Source organism: Dermochelys coriacea, chromosome 15, assembly GCF_009764565.3.
Source record: "Dermochelys coriacea isolate rDerCor1 chromosome 15, rDerCor1.pri.v4, whole genome shotgun sequence".
Classification (NCBI taxonomy): Eukaryota; Metazoa; Chordata; order Testudines; family Dermochelyidae; genus Dermochelys; species Dermochelys coriacea.
The window spans coordinates 26,302,372-26,319,114 of NC_050082.1; positions in this window are offsets into that span (position 1 = coordinate 26,302,372).

Genomic DNA, 16,743 nt, shown 5'->3' on the forward strand with positions numbered 1-16,743 from the left:
CTGGGACAAGGAACCGGGATGGGGGGCGGGGAGGGGAGGGAAGGCAAGGCTGAGATCAGACCAGGACCCTAGGGTGTGGGGCAGAAAGTGGGACTGGCCACACAAGGAGCTGGGGGCTGAGGGGGTCAGTTAAAAGCTTGCAGAGTCAAGCACTCAGAAGTGAGGTAGTTCTAGCAGGTTGAGACAATGAAGCCCCAGCCCCTGGAACGACCAGGCAGGTGGACTTGCTGCATCCTGACAGCAGTGATGCTGCTGTTCCAGGGGAGCCCCACAGGTCCGAGCAACGAGACCACATCAGCTGCCTCAGACTGACTGAACGGTGTGCACAAGTTTAGGTCGTAGGTTGGTTACCTGTACATGCACTGCTTTGGAAGGGAAGCTGTGGTACGGGGGACTGTGCCTTTAAGGCCTAAGCTTCCCAGACAGGGGCTGGGCAGGGTGCTGGGAAGTACAGCCAGGTGGAACCGGTCCCAGAATAAAGCAGAGCTCTTGCAAGCACTATCAGCTCTGAGGGATCACTGACCACCACACAGGTGACCAGGCAGCATGTGATGGTAGCCTGGCAGCCCAGGCTCCCTACACAAAGCACGTGATGGTAGCCTGGGGTCTCAGGCTCCCTACACGAAGACAGGTGAAAGACCTGGGGAGGTCTGTCCAGAGAAGCCTGGCAAAGGCCCAGGAGAGCTCCTCTGTTTGCAAGGATCTGGATAGCAGAGGCCTGATGAGCTGATGCAAGAGTAACTGAGGACATACCACCACTACCCCAAGGGATCTAGACTTGGGTGCCCAGCATCAGCAAGGACTGGGGGAAGAGCTCTCCCCTTCAGCCAGATGAGGCCTGGCTGGAGCTGCCTGCAGTGAGAGACAAGAGCAGAAGCATTAAAAGGAAGAGTCTGGGGAAAGGGCAGCCAGCGGGAGCTGGAGGTTGGGAAAGAACTATTGAGTTTGGCCAGGGGCTGGAGCAACGGTGGAGGGATTTGTTTGGGTTTAAGCTGATATTTGAACTGTGATGTGTTTTAATAAACTAGCCCCCAAGAAGAAGTGTTTTCTGAATCACCAGGGACTTGGCACAGTTTTTAAGAAGCTAAAAAAGGCAGCAGTAGGTCTAACCCCTTTGTGCATATGCATTCTGACATAGTCTTTAATTACAAGATCACATGCTGTTTTTTCCACAAAACTCAGGCTGGACCAGCTGTGGGGCTGAATCACAGTTATGTAATGAATAAAGCTGTTGTCTGCAGGACCCCTGCCTCATTTGTTGCCAAAGTTAGAAGGTGTGTGGTGAACAAGGAAGGAAGGATGGTTGTGTGATTAAGGCAATTGAGTGCCCCTCAGTGGAGAATTGGATTCTATCCCTGCCTCTGCCTTGCTATGTGATGCAAAGAAAGTAACTTAAATTTCACAGATGGTCACTAATTGGGTGGTTCTCATTTTCTAAGTGCCTAACATGAGATACCTTGGGCCAGAGCTGCAGCCATGCTGAGCACTCACAGCTGTTACTTTAAAGTTGATGAGAGCTGTGCATTGAAAATAAAGTGCTATGTAATGTTAAGTAGTCTGAAAAATCAGGCCCTACATGTCTCAAGTTGGGCATCCATAGTTAGTGGACACTCAGTAATTTTGGCCTTAAATTCTGTGCCTCTGTTCCCCAGCAGTAAAATGGGGTGATGATGATAACCCCTCCTCTCACTTGTGTTGTGAAAATAAACAAATGTTTGTGAATAGCTCAGGTATTCCAGTAAGAGCCCCATAGAAACGCTCTGGAGGAAATTAAAAATTCTGTATTCAGTGCAAGTTAGAGAGTGTGACACAAATAAGTGAGGGGGCCACACACTGAATGAGGAGGCTAAAAATAAATACAGAATAACTATCCAGTCACTGGATGAGGCAGGGGTTCCTGTGGGAATAATATAATATGCAATTGTGATTAAAGCCTGTTTCAGACATCCGCACAAAGGGGCCAAATGAAGATTGCATAGGCAGCCTTAATTCTGGCACTTTTGAGCATTTGACTTTACAACCTTATGTTGTTCTAATTTTTTTTAAGCTCTAACTTCCTCTTTAAAAGAACAACAAATTAAAATAGCAGAATTTCTGTCCTATGGAATGATATCGACCCTCAACTTATGTCATCAGCAAGGATCCAACCTTTTCAGCTGCAGTATGGCCCTCTATGCTTGAGCTAACAGTAACAGGTAGCCGTAGTAAGCTGTTGTGCTCTGATCAGCAATTAGAGCGGGTTCCATGGGTTTCACAGCTACTTACTGAGAGCAGAGGAATGTAGAGATGCTGCACTCCTGGGTTCATTTCCAGGTTCTGGAGGGCAGTGTCTCTCATCATTAGAGACACTTCTATCCATCCCATTTCTATGCCCTTCTGCTCCTGCCTACACCTCCCAGGTCCCTGTCTCCCTCTCCTGTCTACCTCACTGTCTTCATCTCCTGTCCCTTTGCTCCTATTCTACCAGCTCTACCTATAATATACACTTTATAGTACCAAATTTTGAATGTTGAAAGTATTTTACTGAAAGTCCTAAATTCAGAGTCTTTCCTTAAGCACAAAACCTTCCACGCAGTGAACCTACCGGAAGCGAGATTTGAAAAGCCTATCATTTCCTTTCTAGACTTTGCAGGCTTTACTGCCTTGGAAAGTGACAATACCATAAAACTCTAGTTAACATTAAAAAATATAATAATTACAGTGTCTCTATTGTTGACTGGAACACAAAAAGCCCATTCTTTTTTCTTTTGAGATGATTGTTTCTAATTGCCTTTACAATTTTTTATAATTAAGTGTTTTCTGCACAGATTGAAAGGAAAAATAGACAATAAATAAGAACCGTAATGAACTTACATAGGATTTAAACAGTGCAGTAGCCTTGTCTTCTAATTCTGAGAACACTGTCAGTGGCTTTGAGAATGAAGGGGCCAGTAAACAGAAGTGGAAAATTATAAATCCATTGATTTCTGTGTACAAAAGGGAAAAAATACAATGAATACAGGCTAAAACCTCTTACTATTTCTTTCACACAATCTTTGGTTTTCCATTTTTTGCTAAGCCTGCTAAGGCACAATTACTCCAACCTGCTATCAATTTAAAACTTGGTCAGCACATAACATGAATGGCAAACCATGGCAAGGTAAAGCGAAAACGCACCTGTCTGGAGGTTCATGGCACACAGAGAGGAACAGCTGAACAGACCAGAAGCTGATTGTCTTCAGTTTTCTAGTAAATTTTTGGCTTGTGTGTCTCTGCCATGGCCTGCAGAGTTGTATTTAAATGCTACTAATCTGTGACGTTTAGTGCAAGCAAACAGGAAACTTTGATTTTAATCTGGTTTGTACTTTCAGTTATTTGCCTAAAAGAATATCTATCTATCTATCTCTTTTCATCAGTAGATCTCAAATAGCTTTACAACGGAAGTAACTACCATTATCCCCATTTTCCATATGGGAAATGTGAGGCACAGAGACAAGAAATGACTGCCAACAGGCCAGTGGCTGGACTGGAACTAGGCCACAAGTGTCTACTGCCGTAGCCACTAGGTCACATTGCCTCTCTCAGGCTGGTATAATTTGGTACTTTTTGCTAAGCAGGAGGGGAGCATTCATTATATCGTTACACAGTTGTTTACTCAATTATGTAGCTCTTATTCAGAATTGTAGTTTTATATTAGAAAATGGTGAACGAGGCATTTCTTATTTACTAGATGATTAGTATGTTTTTTATTCATGATTGTGAATAAAAAACTGCAAGTGGATGTAAATGGGAATTTAATTCAAATGCACAAAAGCAGCATTTTAAAATTTTTATTAATTACATAAAACTACCTTTAATTATAATATGTATGTAAGGGTGGGAGTATGTTTATCAAAATGTGTTTTGCATTAAAACTAAGTAAGTAACTAATTAACTAAAGGAAGTATTATCCATAGTAATTGATTTGCTTCTTGTTACCATGTCCTTTGAGAGTTTAGCGCTGGTAGAACAGATCCTCTCATGCCTTGTTTTGTTCATAGTTTGGAAGAGGAAAACCAGCTTTCCTGCTTTTTCAATTCCCAGTTGGTTTCTCAACTTTTAATAAAAAGAAAAGGAGTACCCGTGGCACCTTAGAGACTAACAAATTTATTAGAGCATAAGCTTTCGTGAGCTACAGCTCTCACGAAAGCTTATGCTCTAATAAATTTGTTAGTCTCTAAGGTGCCACGGGTACTCCTTTTCTTTTTGCGAATACAGACTAACACGGCTGCTACTCTGAAACCTGTCAACTTTTAATGATACTGAGTTAGTTGAACGAACCTAAATGAAGAAAATATTATTTCTACATATGCAGAAAAAACTACTGCCATCAAAAGCTGGCTTAGCACTTCAACAAACACTGATTTCAGGTGCTGAGCAGTGACTTCCACCAACTGGCTTGCCTTTCAGCTGCAGACATTCTGACCAAGAATCCAATTTAAATGCAAGGTTTCAAGATATGTTTACATGTCTATACTTCAGCGCAGCACACTTTCCCCTCTGATCTTCTTTCAGCGAGGATTTCCCAGTGTTTACAGAGTGTCTCTGATGTGAAGTATGTGTCATTAGGATTCCTCAGCATTCGGGGAGAATGGCACATCTCAATCCTTTCAAAAGCCTTCAGAACCCTGTCAGAAAACAAGCAGGTAGGAATCTCCATAGCTAGCAATATTCCAGCCCTTGGGTTAATAGTTCATTCAGTGGCTGGTGAAACAGAAATCTGTATCCTGTGTCCAAAGTGCCACAGCTGTTGGGATCAGCGACTAAAATAGCCACTCCCTGGATTTCCATGAGCCTCCTACAGGGCACTATATTTTCCCTGTAAGCCTAGCTCAGTCAGGTAAGAATGTACGAACCCTCATCTCTCTAGCTGAGCCAGACCCCCAGGTTGAAGCAGTTACCTAATAGCAAAATGTAAGTTCCAAAGGTTTTGTAGCCCCTAGGGGTGACAAATGCCCCCCTGCCAGCCTTCCCTCTGCCTCCATAAAATACACAGCAGTCGGCCAAGCATTATCCCAGTGGAGAGCTTCCCCAGTTCATAGGTGCTGGAACTAGGCTGTGGGGGTGCTGCAGCACCCCTGGCTTGAAGTGGTTTCCATTATATACAGGGTTTTACAGTTTGGTTCAATGGCTCTTGGAACCCCCACTATAAAAATTGTTCCAACACCCCTGCCCCAGTTAGTAAAGCTGGAATACCCTGGATCTGTGTCCAGCATTGGACTGAGATTGGGACCCAGCCCCACTGCAGACATATCTCTTGATCCTGCATAGGTCAGCCACTGACTCCATCGGGCTGTTTTTACAGGTGGTCATTACAGCATCTGGCCTGCCAGGGCTTGAGCTCCTATCCAGCTTCAGAGACAGCTACCTAGAATGGCTGTTTGCTGCTATATCCAACATTCCCAGTGTTTTTTTGGCTCTTCCTGCTGAGCCAGCCTGCCCTGTACTCTGCATTTAAGCAGAGACACGGTATATGCCAACAAAAATCTATGTCCCCTCTCTGCTGCTCAGGGCCATCCTTAGCCATAGGCAGATTAAGCAGCCGCATAGGACACCAGTATGTCTGGGGCACCACTCTGCCAGGAGCCCAGATGGGTGGGAAGCAGAGGAGCATGTAAGAGCAGGGCTGGGTCCTAGAGAGAGTCGAATGCAGCACAGTCTGAGGGAGGGGATTGGCTGCTGGGGTCTCTGGGAAGGGGAGGGGGTCCGTTGGGCTGGCGGTGGTGCCCACTGGTGTGTGATCGAACCTGAGGGTTTGCTGCTGCTGTTGCCACTCTGCACCCCAAGAGGTGGATTTTGGGGTCCTGCAGTTTTCCAGTTTATCTCCTTCTCTACTGCAGCTGTTGAACCAGCAGGCTGGAGGGTGAGCCAAGCATGAAAGCAGGACTGTGTTGCCATTTAGATGGTCATTTAACAACTTTGTTTGCCAAAAATTCTTGCTAACAATCCTGAATCCAATTTCAATATTTAAAACAGAAAATTCAGTTGTTGACAATTATTTGTGACAAGTTTGGTTTGGGGCAGGGAGTGGGCCAGTTTTCATCAGAGAAGCAATAAATGTTGACTGGCTTTTCTGTAGCCCTGTTATTACTAAATAGAGCCCTCCAACAACTGTAATATGCTCATCTCCTTACCAGTATATAGGGTGACCATATGTTGTACTAAGATTCTCTTGCTTTTTTTCCCAGTGAGTCAGTATAGCTTTTGCCAGCCCAGAGGTTGGGCAGCCAATGTCTTACATTTTCACAATGTTTTGTCCAACTTTCATAAAATAAATACATGGTTAATATGAATTAAAAAAGCCAGGGACACTTCCTTGTGAAGAATCTGTGCAGCAGATCATGCCAGAGCTATGAAAATGTCCGTTTTTGATGGAACTTTAGAGGCGGTGATTTATCATGTATTTCTAGCCATGCCCAAAATGTGCTGCTATTGCTAATGTCTTTCCAAACAAAAACAAGGCACAATAGGACTTCTGTAACATTTCTGTGCTACCTTAACCTAGATGAGATAATTCTGTGCTGACTTCATTTTGGTCACTTTGTGCTTTACCTAGGAGTAAAACTAGGGTTATATTTTCCCACTGCTTGGAAACCCAGCTTATTAAACTGGATAATGCCATTGATCTATTTACAGTATATGGTTGATATAGAGTTGTAACTAACATTAAGACTATGCCCACTATACATTTAAAACTAAAAAGTGGCTTTGTAAAAATGACATGGGTTTCCAACTCTACTGTGTCTCAGTCAGGGTGGAGCGCCTTGTGAGGCGTCTTCACACTAGCTCAAGGTCACAGACTCACGACTATCCTATATTCGCTATTTTAAATAATAATTCTGATAATCTGACAGTAATTTAAACAGTTATTTCTTTAAAAAACACCCTTATAAGTTATGTCGTAATGAAAACAACTTTCCAGGCCACAAAATAGAAAAATGAAGTAGGATTAGCTGTACAAGCACAGAAGGGTTCTATACTTAAGTTTGTATGTCATGAAAACAACGAAGTTGATCAAGATCATCAAGTAACTGCCGAAGAAAATTTTTATGCAGACGAAGCTCAAGAAATGCAACAACACACAGAACAATAATTTGAAACAGATGCAGACACAAAACAAGAAATTACAACAGTTGAAGCTGTACTAGCATGGGATATAGATGACATTGGCACATGGCCGCAATCTTTAAACAACGAATTCCGTGCCATTACACTTGAGAAAGGCCCTGGGAGAATAAAAGGTCTTGAATATCCTAAAGACATTAGAGGTAGGAAATTCACAGAAAACAATTACTACAAAAGACTTTCTAAGGGTGAAATCGTCAACAGACGGTGGCTTGTGTACTCTAAATGCAAGAATGCAGTATTTTGTTTCCCATGCATGCTTTTCAATAGTTGCAATTTTAAGATAGCAACCATGAGTATTAATGATTGGAAAAATCTTAGTGACATATTATCTCAACATGAAAAGGCACAACTCCACATTGAAAGTATGCACAAATGGTGTGAGCTGAGTGTAAGGTTAAAAAATCAGACAACTCTTGATGCCCAAAATCAAAGATTGCTGGAGTCAGGAAGCAGCATTGGCGTCATGTTCTTGAACGTCTATTATCTATTGTTGAATATCTATCAACAAACAATCTTGCTTTTAGAGGAAGTGTTGAGAAATTATTCCAGCCCAAAAATGGCAATTTTTTGGGCCTTGTACAACTGCTGGGAAAATTTGACACAGTGATGAGTGAACATCTCCGAAGAGTAACTGAAAATGAATACATGACTACTATTTGGGACCAAGAATTCAAAATGAACTGATCATGCTAATGAGTGATAAAGTGAGAGACAAAATTGTTTCATTGGTTACTTTGGCAAAATATTTTGCTGTAATTCTAGATTGCACTCCGGACATAAGTCATCAAGGACAGATGTCGTTAGTAGTGAGATTTGTCAATATTAGTGATTCAGCACAGATTACAGTTAAGGAATCATTTATCATATTTTTAGAAGTAGAGGACACTACAGGTTTTGGACTTCTTCAAGCTCTTCTTGATGAACTAAAATGAATGGGATTGTCCGTAATGAACATTAGAGGACAAGGCTATGATAATGGTGCCAATATGAGAGGATGCATTTCTGGTATGCAAGCTAGATTGCTGGCAGAAAATCCACGAGCCGTTTTTGTTCTGTATGCATGCCGCAGCCTTAATTTGATTTTGTGTGATATGGCCAAGTCTTCTGTAGAAGCTATTTCTTTTTTTGGTTTGCTGAAATGCATTTACATGCTCTTTTCATCTTCCATTCAATGATGGCAAATATTCAAAGCACGTCAATGGTATTACTGTTAAGTCTCTATCTGAGACATGCTGGGAAAGCAGAGTAGAAAGTGCAAAAACATTGAGATATCAATCTGAGGAAGTGTACGAAGCACTGGTTGCTATTTCAGAAGAAGTCAGAGATCCAAAAGCTAAAAGTGAAGCACAGTCATTGGCCTTTGAAATATCCAGCTTCAAGTTTCTAACATCTGTCGTAATCTGGTACGACATTCTTGTTAAAATCTCAAGTGTAAGCAAAATACTGCAGAGTCCAGTGATGCAGCTTGATTCAACACTTACCGTACTAAACAATACACGAGACTTTTTAGTGAAATACAGAGAAAATGGATTCAAAGAAGCACAGGTTTCAGTAAGGGAGCCTGCACAGGCAGGCAGTGTAGAACCTAAATTTCCATGTCCAAACGTGACACTAGTTTCAAGGGAAAAACGGCAAGCGGAATATGAAGGCATAGATGAGCCCACAGATGATCCAGAAAAGAAATTTGAGTTTGAATTTTTTAATGTTGTGATTGATAAAGCAATATCTGCCATTGATGGAAGGTTTAATACCTTACGAGCACACCATGAACAGTTTGGAATTTTGTACGACATAACTAAATTCAACTAAATAGGAAAACAAGAGCAGCAAATGACAAAGTGAAAGAACCTAGAGAGCCTCCTGAAGCACGGTGATAGTTTTGATTTAAATGGACTTGAACTAAACAAAGAATTGAGTACATTGTCATCAGTGTTACCACATGCAAAATTGGTGACGGACATTGTACAGTTTATTCATACCAGCAAACTTGTTGACATATATCCTAATGTGTACATTGCCACTCATAGTCTACTGACAATTCCTGCAATGGTAGCATCAGGAGAACAGAGTTTCTCAAAACTAAAGCTCATTAAAAACTATCTCTGTTCTCCAATGAGTCAGGAACGATTGACTGGTCTTGCTCTTCTTGCAATTGGACAAGACATCACATTGTCTTTGTCATACGATGACATTATTACTGATTTTGCAGCCAAAAAAGCCAGAAAGATCGCTTATAATTAAAAACAAATCCTTGTTTCAATACCTCTTCATAGAAATTTCTAATAAAATGTTGACAAATTTAAAAAATTATATTATTTGCATCATTCTGTCAATAAATCAGAATTTTTCTATAGCGCTACTTCTTTAGTGCTAGTCCATCAGCATTACAGTGTGCTTAATTAAGTTAAACTGTTTTAATAAAGTGCCTGTGGCAAGTTTTCCAATACTGTAAGCTTATGTTTGGGTTGCTAAGAGCAAGTCAGGCATAGGGGCACCAGTTTAATAATCCCACCTAGGGCACCATAAATCCTAAAGACGGCCCAGTGCTGCTTCTCTCCCTGCAATTTAAAAACCAAATTACTGCAGTATAAAGCATGTGGGTTACAAGCTGAACTAGTTTCATTGCAAAACCCTGTATCCCAGTTTGCAGACCAGGTATGGTGAGGGATGCAACAGGATTTCCAGCTAGCCGGTTACCCTCTTTATGTCTCACCGAACATTAATGTCGCCAAAAATTCAAAGGCCTGTGAATGCACTGTATTAAAGGGGTTGAACCACCATCCACTGAATGTGATCTTGGCTTCTCTGTTTGTTCATTTTATACATTCACAGCCCATTTCTATGACCTATTTTGATGCAACATTCATCTCTACACAGAGGGGAAAGCTTTGCCATAGCGAGAGAAGGTGGAGTCTCACTGCTTAGTGTAAAGGTGGCACATACAGGGCCTGATCCAGATTGCACCTCACTGTAAACCCTGAGCACCACCACTAAAATAAAGTCACACTCGCACAAGGGACCTCAGGGTCAGGGCCATAGTCCCCTTGATCATACCATTGATGTCTGTTTTCAAAGGACTGCTCTAAATGGCCTGGGAAACAAGATTGGAGCTAGGAAGTTCTCATATACAGCAACAGGGGCAAATCTCTCCCAGTGCATGGAGAGGGGAGGGCCTGAACAGAGCAGGATTGGGGTAATTTTGATGTTTGGGGGCAGGCAGTGGAGGAAGGCAGTCCTCTCTTTTCACTAGCATGGATGGGGGTGCCACCAGGAACAGGGCCATGATGTGGGCAAGGCCAGTGGTTTCACAGCCACATAGAGTGCCCCAGCTGAATCTTCCCACTACCTGCTGAAAAGTCTTGATCAAGATGACCTTAAAGAAAAAAGTTTACTGGAAAGGATGCAAGGGCCTCTTTGGAGTGGCCTGGGGTGGGGGATTCCAGACTGACTGCTGCAGAATTGTCTCCCGACAAACCCATGTGTTCAGGCTGGATGTAGGAACCAGAATTTGAGTCATAGTTAGGTCAGCTTTTATCAGAACTGCGTCACTCTAACCAAACGTATTGGTGCTGCATGGAAATGATATGGAATTTTCATTCTACTGCACTAGACATGTCGTTTCCTACTGTCCAAAAGTGCTTTGGGGGGGATATGTGTGTGTGTGTGTGTGTGTGTGTGTGTGTGTGTGTAAGTGCTTTGGGGGGGATATGTGTGTGTGTGTGTGTGTGTGTGTGTGTGTGTGTGTGTGTGTGTGTGTGTGTAAGAACTCTGCTGTAACATTGCTGCTTTTTGCCTTGTGATCTGTAGATGAAGTAGGAAATGATCTGCCTAGTCATTGGATGGTTTTAAAATGTATGGACAATGCAACAAGAAAAAGGGATTAGAAAACTGCTAGTGAGAAAACAATAAAAGGCAGCGAATTTCTTTGAACTCCTGGAGTTAAGCAAGAAAATATGAAGTGATATGCAGGAACTAAAAGAAAATGAATCAGTGAGGGATAGCATCTTAAAAGGAAATGACAGATTAGAGCACAGATGTGAGATAACCAGTCTAAGAAGAATTGAGGTGAAAGATGGTGAAAGGCAAGAACTTTTTCTTTAGTGTCAGCTTGATCAAGTCTTTCCATTTTCCCCAAATCAGAAAATGTGACCCAAAATTGAAGGCCTGATGTACTTATGAGGGGGAAAGAGAAACACCAGAGCTCCTTGGGAAATACCCCACTCAATGAGATTATTTCCAAAAGGACGGTTTCTGAGTATGTGACCACACAGATCCAGAAAAGGAGAACTAAATAAATGGCCTCAAGAGACAGGAAATTTCAAAAGAAAAGGGACGCAAAGTAGAATAGGAAAATAGTCTCTTTGTTACCCTGAGTAGCAGCCGTGTTAGTCTGTATTCACAAAAACAAAAGGAATACTTGTGGCACCTTAGAGACTAACAAATTTATTTGAGCATAAGCTTTCGTGAGCTACAGCTCACTTCATCGGATGCCTTCGGTGGAAAATACAGTGGGGAGATTTATATACACACACAGAGAACATGAAACAATGGGTTTTATCATACACACTGTAAGGAGAAAGAAAAGGAGTACTTGTGGCACCTTAGAGACTAACAAATTTATTAGAGCATAAGCTTTCGTGAGCTACAGCTCACTTCATCGGATGCAAAATGCATCCGATGAAGTGAGCTGTAGCTCACGAAAGCTTATGCTCTAATAAATTTGTTAGTCTCTAAGGTGCCACAAGTACTCCTTTTCTTTTTGCGAATACAGACTAACACGGCTGCTACTCTGAAAACTGTAAGGAGAGTGATCACTTAAGATGAGCCATCACCAGCAGCGGGGGGGGGGGGGAGGGGGGGGAAGAAGGAAACCCTTTTGTGGTGATAATCAAGGTGGGCCATTTCCAGCAGTTAACAAGAACGTCTGAGGAACAGTGGGGGGTGGAGTGCGGGGGAGAAATAACATGGGGAAATAGTTTTACTTTGTGTAATGACCCATCCACTCCCAGTCTCTAAGTACTCCTTTTCTTTCTGTTACCCTGGTGTAAGGTGATGAAATTACACCAGAGTCAGGAAGGAATTTCTCCCCCAGTGTACAATTGGCCAGCTGCATTCTGGGGTTTTTGTTGTTTTGTTTTGTTTTTTTTTAACCCCATCAGAGACTGGTCTCAACTTGAGTCAGGACAGTGGCCAAGGACACAAAATCTTCTTCCTTAGATGCCTAGATGGTGACTCTTGCTCACATGGTCAGGGTCCAGCTGATTGCCAGACTTGGGGTCAGGTATATGGTCTGTATTTTAAATAATATGAATATTGAAGAATTATTCTTGAAACTAGATGGGCAGAAAATACCAAAAACATGACGTTTAAAGTATCTGGGTTCCAGAATCCTGGAAAATGGGGAAATGGAGGTTGAAATAAGAACTAAGATAATAGATACCTGGCTCAAATTGACAGTTAAGTGGCATAGTATGTGATAGGGAGATATCATAAAGATTAAAAGAGAAAGTCTATACAACAGTGGCCCCATCCAGTTTTAATGTGTGGCACTGATTGTTGGGCAACAAAGAAGGAACATAAGCAAATGAACTGTTCCACAGAAAAGTGAATGTTGAGATGCTTAAGGTCTATATGCAAGAAAGACCATGTGAGGAATGTGTGAGTTAGAGACCTGCTCAGAAGTAACACCAATACAAGAAAAAATGAGGGAATGCAGGCTCAGATGGTTTCGTCATGTACAATGCAGTGCTGACAACTATGTAGGTGAGAAAGAGTTCAACAGATCAGGATGAAGGAAAAAGAGAGGCTGACCCAAGAAGAAGGGGTGGCATGTCATAAAGGAAGACATGTTAGCATGTGGTATAATAAAGGCTATGGCATTGGACAGAGGACTTTGGAGGGAAAGGACACATAAAGGGGATCCCATTTGTTAGGATTAACACAAGGAAGAAAACAAATACCGGAGTATCTGAGCCTCAAGATGGCATGGAAGTCTTGCAATGATCATTTTGCAAGACTTCATAGCCATTGTGTGTTTTGAGAAAGGCAGTTATTTCTTCTAAGAGAGACTATGGGCATGAATGCTTTCCTAGCATTGCGACCATCAGAGCAAATCCTTGTTCTGAAAGTCAATCAAAGCTGAAAGAGAACCATTAATGGAGGGCTGTAACTCTTCTCATCTTGTGCTACACAAATGTAACTTACTAGGCTTTAACTCTTAGGGTGCTGTTATTTTTCAAGCTGTCAAATTAATGCTTTAGGACGGAGGCTCACAAACTTTGGGTGCAGCTGTTCCACTTTGCCAGATTAAGAGCTCAGTTGGACCAACCAGTGGCCTGCGGGCACCCATCATGTGAGCCCATCTGTCCCAGCAGCAGAGCACAGCAAGGATAGCTCTCTAAGGTACTTCTATGGACCCCCTCTTGAGACCCTCACACTCTGTAACATACATAACCTCCCAACACCCATGTGAAGCAGGGCATTGCTCCCAACACCCTGTTTTGCTGGTGGGGAACTGAGTTACAGAGAAGCTAAGGCCATTGAAACCAATCGAAGTTGGAAATCTAAACATCTTTGACGATCTGGGCCTAACCGATTTGCCCAAGGTCACACACAAAGGAATTGAACCTTGGTCTCCCATGCCCTGGCTAGTTCCCTAATCATTGGACCAACCCCTCTCTTTTTGAGAGAGGAAAGCAAGGGAGCTCCCAGTGCTGCAGGCAGGTCTGAGACGGTGACGTAGAGGAGCACCTGTAATTCAGCAGGGCAGGTCTGATCTGGGAAGATGGGAAAGCGAGTAAAGGTGTTGTGTGCTCAGGCTGTTTAATTATTTCCCATCCATTCTATGGGTATCCTGCACGTCTTTCATTTCACAATGTACCATCAAAACATACCTCTTTTGCTGCTCGGCTTCACTTCCAAGGCCCTACCCGGCCTATCTTCACCCTACCCATCACCTCTCATTCATGAGCAAGCTGTCGACTCCTGCCTCTGATAAGCCCCTGAAGCCAGCCTCCACCACACTCTTGTTAACGTTTCAAACAAGCGCTTAGGAGGAGCTCCCTGCAAACATCTGCAAAGCTGCCTCTTCATCCTCCTTCAACCTCACCCCTCCTCAAAACTCTCCTTTGCTGTGATGCCAACCTAAAATTTGACAATGATTAGGCTGCTGGTGTGCTGAGACCACTGCTTATTATGCTGACCAATGGTGTCTCAATGTTTCCTTGCACTCCCCCATCTGTCTGCACTGTAGCATCTGTTGTCTCTTGTCTTGTACTTAGCTTATAACCTCTTTGGGGCAGGAAACAGTTTTTTGTTTGATGTTTGTACAGCACCTCGCAGAGTGGAGTCCTGGTCTATGAGTAGGGCCCTGATGAGCACTGGTAAAACAGATAATAAATAACTGGCTCTGATCCAGAAAATCTCTCCGTGCTACTGATGCTCTTTGGTGTTTCAGCTTCTCAGAGATGAATAGCAGGATTCACTACATTCCACTCAACTGGGGATAAGCTATTTGCATGGTTCTTCCACCCCAAACCACTATCTTGTGTGTATGTGGCTCCCTTTGCACATCCTTCCATAGCTATCTGTAATAAGCACTGCTCTGTCATGCTGATAAGGTGACAGATCAGCATCTGTCCTGGAGAGCTGCCGAAATGGGAGGTACAATGTTCCCCTGTGTAGCCCCTATGTACAGTAGAGTAGTTGAAAACTGATACACTGGCATTTTACGGACAATTAAAAGCTTGTTTGAAAAATCCCTAAAGGGGAATTTTTGAAGCTCACAATCTAGAGTATTCATTTTACTATTAATTAGACCAAGAACTTCCAGAGAGGAGCCCAAGTCTTTCTAGATGTACTATAAATTGTCTAGCATGATTTGCTGTGCAGTAGAAATATGTAATAATCATAAATAATCCCAAGTGGCCCAACTCATCCTCACATTTGACTGTGTAGCTGGGTTCTTTGCTGGCGCGTTATGACACCAAGCATTCCAGGCTGAAAAGTAGAGATATTGGACAGCTGCTGCACTGTGGTGGAGCTAATAAGGGGCCAGAGGGGCTATCGTCTCTCCCCCAGCAGCCTTTAGGTGTATGGGTGGCACTTTTTCAAGCATACTATGCAATTGACAAAAAGAGGTGTACAACACGAATATTCACGCTGGGCTGGAGAGCAAATTTGCCCCGCTCTCACCTGACTGCTACAGCTCCTGTCCCCAGGGCCTGACTCCTACTCTGGCCATTACAATATGGTGCATGGGGACCCTGTGCACTATGTTACAATGCCACTTGATTAAATTTGGCCTGGCCTTCCCTCCATCATGATGGAAGGTGGCCAGTCCAAATCTAATTGGCACTGTGACCCCATGCACCAGGTCACAATGCCCAGCATGGAGAGTCAGTCCCAGCCCCCCAGAAGCTGCTACTGCCGTGTGAGTGTGAGGCAGGCGCTTTCTCCATCCCACTACCCATTGCCCCCAGGTTGCAAAACCTGGTTCGGCCACTACTGCTACTTGAGCACATGTGTTTTTAAAGCTACAAGCAGTACATGTTATTCTCCCCACAGCGTGTATGTGGTTAGCCAATCACCGTGTCCCCACAAGTACAGAAACACCACTGGTCACATTACAGTAGCAGGGAGTGGGGGGCAAGAAGGGGGAATGGATGCCACAAGCTGACATCATCAATACTGTGTCCATTTGCTCTGCAGTATTTTACTACAGTCCTATAAACTTTGATTTAATTGCAAGGGAAAAGCCAGAGCAAATCTCCTCCTAATCGATCTCTAACCTGGATCCAGCTGTTCAATAACTTCTCTGTCAGGGAATGTATTCTCCCCACCCCATATATTTTCACATTTGTATTTATTCGTTAATCATTTGTGGTACATCATTTAAGCTACTCCATAGCTTCGAGCCCTTTGTGAAGTCCTGCTCCCTCAAGCTCTCTGGCTCTCATACTCAATAATTGCTGCGGCGTTTTCAATCACTTCATAAACAAGCAACCAACCAATCTTCAAAAGGCCTTTGATTCCTTCATTGGATAGTTCACTGCATGTACTGTAGACACTGCAATAAACAATTCCTCTGGAGGCGAGAGTATAGCTGTTCACTTCATGTCAAGGAATAAAACGGCTGACCAAGTGCTGGAATACACGCACACGGTACCAACGCAAGCTGTTGTACGCTCAGCTACGGTGCGGTGGCAATGTGTGTGCAAAAAGAAAAGGAGTACTTGTGGCACCTTAGAGACTAACAAATTTATTAGAGCATAAGCTTTCGTGAGCTACAGCTCACTTCATCGGATGCATCCGATGAAGTGAGCTGTAGCTCACGAAAGCTTATGCTCTAATAAATTTGTTAGTCTCTAAGGTGCCACAAGTACTCCTTTTCTTTTTGCGAATACAGACTAACACGGCTGCTACTCTGAAATGTGTGTGCAGAGACACTGCGGGTACAGATGTGTTGTGACGACAGTGTCTGTGCAGATGTGTGCTGGCTGCGCCGCAGGCAGATCTCTTGCTGTGCGCAAAGTGCACAGAGGCGTTGCGGTTGCAATCAAAGGTGCTGGAATTGGGGTACTGCTGCACCCCCTGGCT